Source organism: Triticum dicoccoides, chromosome 3A, assembly GCF_002162155.2.
Source record: "Triticum dicoccoides isolate Atlit2015 ecotype Zavitan chromosome 3A, WEW_v2.0, whole genome shotgun sequence".
In the NCBI taxonomy this organism is placed as follows: domain Eukaryota; kingdom Viridiplantae; phylum Streptophyta; class Magnoliopsida; order Poales; family Poaceae; genus Triticum; species Triticum dicoccoides.
Genome location: NC_041384.1, coordinates 486689961 through 486696607, shown reverse-complemented (window position 1 = coordinate 486696607; position 6647 = coordinate 486689961).

Sequence of the window (6647 nt, the reverse complement as noted above, 5' to 3'; positions counted from 1 at the left end):
GTAATACTTTGCTTTGATAACTTCTAAATTTTTGCAATAAGTATATGAGTTCTTTATGACTAATGTTGAGTCCAAGGATTATACGCTCTCCCACCCTTCCACCCTTGCTAGCCTCTCTAATACTGTGCAACTTTCCCCGGTATCATACACCTACCATATACCTTCCTCAAAACAGCCACCATACCTACCGATTATGGCATTTCCATAGCCATTCCGAGATATATTGCCATGCAACTTTCCACCATCTAGTTCATCATGACACATCCATCATTGTCATATTGCTTAGCATGATCATGTAGTTGACATAGTATTTGTGGCAAAGCCACCGTTCAAAATTCTTTCATACTTGTCACTCGTGATTCATTGCATATCCCGGTACACCGCCGAAGGCATTCATATAGAGTCATACTTTGTTTTAGTATCGAGTTGTAATCATTGAGTTGTAAATAAATAGAAGTGTGATGATCATCATTCAATAGAGCATTGTCCCAAAAAAATAAAAAGGGGGAAGGACAAAGAAAAAAAAGAAGGCCCAAAAAATTAAATAAATAAAAAAGGGGCAATGCTACTATCCTTTTTTTCCACACTTGTGCTTCAAAGTAGCACCATGATATAGCAAGTCTCATATATTGTGCTTCAAAGTGGCACCATGTTCTTCATATAGAGAGTCTCATATGTTGTCACTTTCATATACTAGTGGGAATTTTACGTTATAGAACTTGGCTTGTATATTCCAATGATGGGCTTCCTCAAATTGCCCTAGGTCTTCGTGAGCAAGCAAGTTGGATGCACACCCACTAGTTTCTTTTGTTGAGCTTTCATACATTTATAGCTCTAGTGCATCCGTCGCATGGCAATCCCTACTCACTCACATTGGTATCTATTGATGGGCATCTCCATAGCCCGTCGATACGCCTAGTCGATGTGAGACTATCTTCTCCTTTTTGTCTTCTCCACAACCACCATTCTATTCCACCTATAGTGCTATATCCATGGCTCAAGCTCATGTATTGCGTGAAGATTGAAAAAGTTAGAGTATGAAACAATTGCTTGGCTTGTCATCGGGGTTGTGCATGATTTAAATACTTTGTGTGGGGAAGATGGAGCATAGCCAGACTATATGATTTTGTAGGGACAACTTTCTTTGGCCATGTTATTTTCAGCAGACATAATTGTTTTGTTAGTATGCTTGAAGTATTATTATTTTCTATGTCAATATAAACTTTTGTCTTGAATCTTTCTAATCTGAATATTCATACCACAATTAAGAAGATTTGCATTGAAATTATGCCAAGTAGCACTCCGCATCAAAAATTCTCTTTTTATCATTTACCTACTCGAGGACGAGTAGGAATTAAGCTTGGGGATGCCTGATACGTCTCCAACGTATCTATAATTTTTGATTTCTCCATGCTATATTATCTACTGTTTTGGACTCTATTGGGCTTTATTTTTCACTTTTATATTATTTTTGGGACTAACCTATTAACTGGAGGCCCAGCCCAGAATTGCTGTTTTTTTGCCTATTTCAGTGTTTCGGATAAACAGAATATCAAACGGAGTCCAAACGGAATAAAATCTTCGGAAACGTGATTTTCTTACCGAACGTGATCCAGGAGACTTGGACCCTACTGCAAGGGATCAAAGAGGCGGTCATGAGGGTGGGGGGCACCCCCCCCTAGGGCGCGCCCCTGCCTCGTGGGCCCCTCGGTGCTCCACCGACGTACTCCTTCCTCCTATATATACACACGTACCCCCAAACGATTAGAACAGGAGCCAAAAACCTAATTCCACCGTGCAACTTTCTGTATCCACGAGATCCCATCTTGGGGCCTGTTCCGGAGCTCCGCCGGAAGAGGGCCGTCATCACGGAGGGCTTCTACATCATCCTAGCCCCTCCGATGAAGTGTGAGTAGTTTACCTCAGACCTTCGGGTCCATAGTTAGTAGCTAGATGGCTTCTTCTCTCTCTTTGAATCTCAATACAAAGTTCTCCCCCTCTCTTGTGGAGATCTATTCAATGTAATCTTCTTTTTGCGGTGTGTTTGTTGAAACCCATGAATTGTGGGTTTACGATCAAGTCTATCTATGAATAATATTTGAATCTTCTCTAAATTATTTTATGCATGATTGGTTATCTTTGCAAGTCTCTTCGAATTATCCGTTTGGTTTGGCCAACTAGATTGGTAGTTCTTGCCATGGGAGAAGTGCTTAGCTTTGGGTTCAATCTTGCGGTGTCCTTACCAAGTGACAGAAGGGGCAGCAAGGCACGTATTGTATCGTTGCCATCGAGGATAACAAGATGGGGTTTATTTCATATTGCATGAATTTATCTCTCTACATCATGTCATCTTGCTTAAGGCGTTACTCTGTTTTTAACTTAATACTCTAGATGCATGCTGGATAGCAGTCGATGAGTGGAGTAATAGTAGTAGATGCAGAATCGTTTCGGTCTACTTGTCACGGACATGATGCCTATATACATGATCATTCCTAGATATTCTCATAATTATGCTCAATTCTATCAATTGCTCAACAGTAATTTGTTCACCCACCGTAGAATACTTATGCTCTTGAGAGAAGCCACTAGTGAAACCTATGGCCCCCAGGTCTATTCTCATCATATGAATCTCCATCACTTTTTTATTGTTTTGCTATTTACATTGCTTTTACCTTTTACTTTGCATCTTTATACCAAAAATACCAAAAATATTCTATCTATCAGATCTCACCCTCGTAAGTGACCGTGAAGGGCTTGACAACCCCTAATCGCATTGGTTGCGAGTAGCTATCACTTTGTGTAGATACGAGGGACTTGAGCGTGGGCTCCTACTGGATTGATACCTTGGTTCTCAAAAACTGAGGGAAATACTTACGCTACTCTGCTGCATCATCCCTTCCTCTTCGGGGAAAACGAACGCAAGGTCAAGACGTAGCAGCCGGCCCCCTCCTCCTCCACTCCTTTATATACGTGGCCAGGGGGCACCCCATAGACACAACAATTGATCTCCTGATCTCTTAGCCGTGTGTGGTGCCCCTTCCACCATAATCCACCTCGATCATATCGTAGCGGTGCTTAGGCGAAGCCCTACGACGGTAGAACATCATCATCTTCACCACGCCATCGTGCTGACAGAACTCTCCCGTGAATCTCTACTAGATTGGAGTTCGCGGGACGTCATCGAGCTGAACGTGTGCTGAACTCGGAGGTGCCATGCGTTCGGTACTTGGATCGGTCGGATCGTGAAGACGTACGACTACATCAACCGCGTTGTGCTAACGCTTCCGCTTTTGGTCTACGAGGGTACATAGACAACACTCTCCCCTCTCGTTGCTATGCATCACCATGATCTTGCGTGTGCGTAGGAATTTTTTTGAAATTACTACGTAACCCAACACATGTATCACCGTGGAGAACTCAAACCGATGCACCAAATGCAATGGCAAGGGCACACGGAGTGCCCAAGTCCTTCTCTCTCAAATCCCACCTAAGCAACTAATGCTAGGGAGGAAAATGAGAGGAAGAACAAGAAGGAGAACACCAAGAACTCCAAGATCTAGATCCAAGGGGTTCCCCTCACATAGAGGAGAAAGTGATTGGTGGAAATGTGGATCTAGATCTCATCTCTCTTTTCCCTCAAAAACTAGCAAGAATCCATGGAGGGATTGAGAGTTAGCAAGCTTGAAGAAGGTCAAAAATGGGGGAAGAACACGAGCTCAAAAGATAAGGTTCATTGGGGAAGAAGACCCCCTTTTATAGGAGCTCCCGAATCCAACTGTTATGTGCTCAACCCGCACACGAGTGGTACTACCGCTCCACGAGCTGTACTACCGTTGGAGGAGCGGTACTACCGCTTAGCATGATCAAAACACCCCAATGAGAGAGAAAAACACGAGCTAAAAAACTGCCAGAGAGGTAGAGCAGTATGAGCGGCACTACCGCACAAGAGCGGTACTACCGCTCCTACTGCCGCTGAACCCGACACGAGAAGAGCAGGACCCAAAATCGAGGCGGTAGAAGAGCGGCACCGCAGAGGTACTACGGCTGAGAGCTCCAAGCGGTACTACCTCTTGGGCTCGCGGTACTACTGCTGGGACCAGACAAAAGCCACTCTCAAGAAACAAGAACTGCCATAACTTCTTCATACGAGCTCCGAATTGAGCAAACTCAAGCTTGTTGGAAACAAGACGGCGAGTAGCATAACAAATAGAGGAGTGAAACCTCCAATAGAGAAGAACCGGCAAAACCTCCAACATCGAAAACATCATAGAAGATGCATGTGAACTCCGTTTTTGATGAACTCGAGCTTGTCATCAAGATGACCATAAGATCTAAGACTCACAAAGAGAACCAAACAAGAACCAAGAAATATGATGCAAGGATGCAATGGTTTAAGCTCTCAACAAATGATATGATCAAACTACTCATCGAGAGCCCCCCTTGATAGTACGTCAATCGATCCTATAACCCGGTCTCCCAACTACCATCACGAGACCGGTAAAATAGAAAACCTATCAAGGGCAAACCTTTGCCTTGCACATGGTCCACTTGAGCTAGATGATGACGATCTTGACTTCCTCAATTTGGACCACCTTTCTGTTGGAAATATGCCCTAGAGGCAATAATAAAATGGTTATTATTGTATTTCCTTGTTCATGATAATTGTCTATTGTTCATGCTATAATTGTATTATCCGGAAACTGTAATACATGTGTGAATACATAGACCACAACATGTCCCTAGTAAGCCTCTAGTTGACTAGCTCGTTGATCAATAGATGGTCATGGTTTCCTGGCCATGGACATTGGATGTCATTGATAACGGGATCACATCATTAGGAGAATGATGTGATGGACAAGACCCAATCCTAAGCATAGCGCAAGATCGTGTAGTTCGTCTGCTAAAGCTTTTCTAATGTCAAGTATCATTTCCTTAGACCATGAGATTGTGAAACTCCCGAATACCGTAGGAATGCTTTGGGTGTGCCAAACGTCACAACGTAACTGGGTGGCTATAAAGGCACACTACGGGTATCTCCGAAAGTGTCTGTTGGGTTGGAACGAATCGAGACTGGGATTTGTCACTTCGTGTGACGGAGAGGTATCTCTGGGCCCACTCGGTAGGACATCATCATAATGAGCTCAATCTGACCAAAGAGTTGATCACGGGATGATGTGTTTACGAAACGAGTAAAAGTGACTTGCCGGTAACGAGACTGAACGAGGTATTGAAACAGCGATGATCGAATCTCGGGCAAGTAACGTACCGATTGACAAAGGGAATTGTATACGGGATAGATTGAATCCCCGACATCGTGGTTCATCCGATGAGATCATCGTGGAACATGTGGGAGACAACATGGGTATCCAGATCCCTTTGTTGGTAATTGGCCAGAGAGTTGTCTCGGTCATGTCTGCATGGTTCTCGAACCCGTAGGGTTTACACACTTAAGGTTCGATGACGCTAGGGTTATTAGGAAGACTTGTATGTGATTACCGAATGTTGTTCGAAGTCCCGGATGAGATCCCGGATGTCACGAGGAGTTCCGGAATGGTCCGGAGGTAAAGATTTATATATGGAAAGTTGTTGTTCGGGTTCCAGGAAAAGTTCGGTTTTTTCCGGAATTGTACCGGGAAGCTTCCGGAAGGTTCCGGAGGTCCGTAAAATGTTCCACCACGTCCAATACAGCAGCATGGGCTGTAGGGGGGCTCCCTAGCCTTAATGGGCCAGGGGCACCCCCCCAAGGCCCATGCGCATGGGAGAGGGGAAACCCTAAGGAGGAGGGCCTCCACTTGAATTGGGAGGCACTCCTCCCCTCCTTGGCCGCCGCCCCCAACCCTAGATGGGATCTAGGGGGGCCGGCCCCCTCTCTCCCCACCTATAAATAGTGGAGGGGTGGGAGGGCGGCCAGACCCTTGCACCTGGCGCAGCCCCTCCCCTCCAATACCTCTCCTCCTTCACGTGAGCTTGGCGAAGCCCTGCCGGAGAACTGCCACTCCATCACCACCACGCCGTCATGCTGCTGTTGGACTCTCTTCCTCAACCTCTCCCTCCTCCTTTCTGGATCAAGGCGCGGGATACGTCTCCGTTCCATACGTGTGTTGAACGCGGAGGTGTCGTCCGCTCGGCGCTAGGATCATCGATGATTTGGATCACGACGAGTACGACTCCATAAACCCCGTTCTCTTGAACGCTTCCGCTTAGCGATCTTCAAGGGTATGAAGATGCACTCCCTCTCTCTCGTTGCTAGTATCTCCTAGATTGATCTTGGTGACACGTAGGAAAATTTTGAATTATTTCCATGTTCCCCAACAGTGGTATCATGAGCTAGGTCTATGCGTAGATTCTATGCACGAGTAGAACACAAAGTAGTTGTGGGCGATGATTTGTTCAATTTGCTTGCCGTTACTAGTCTTATCTTGATTCGGCGGCATTGTGGGATGAAGCGGCCCGGACCGACCTTACACGTACACTTACGTGAGACAGGTTCCACCGACTGACATGCACTTGATGCATAAGGTGGCTGGCGGGTGTCTGTCTCTCCCACTTAAGTCGGATCGGATTCGATGAAAAGGGTCCTTATGAAGGGTAAATAGCAATTGGCATATCACCGTTGTGGTTTTGCGTAGGTAAGAAACGTTCTTGCT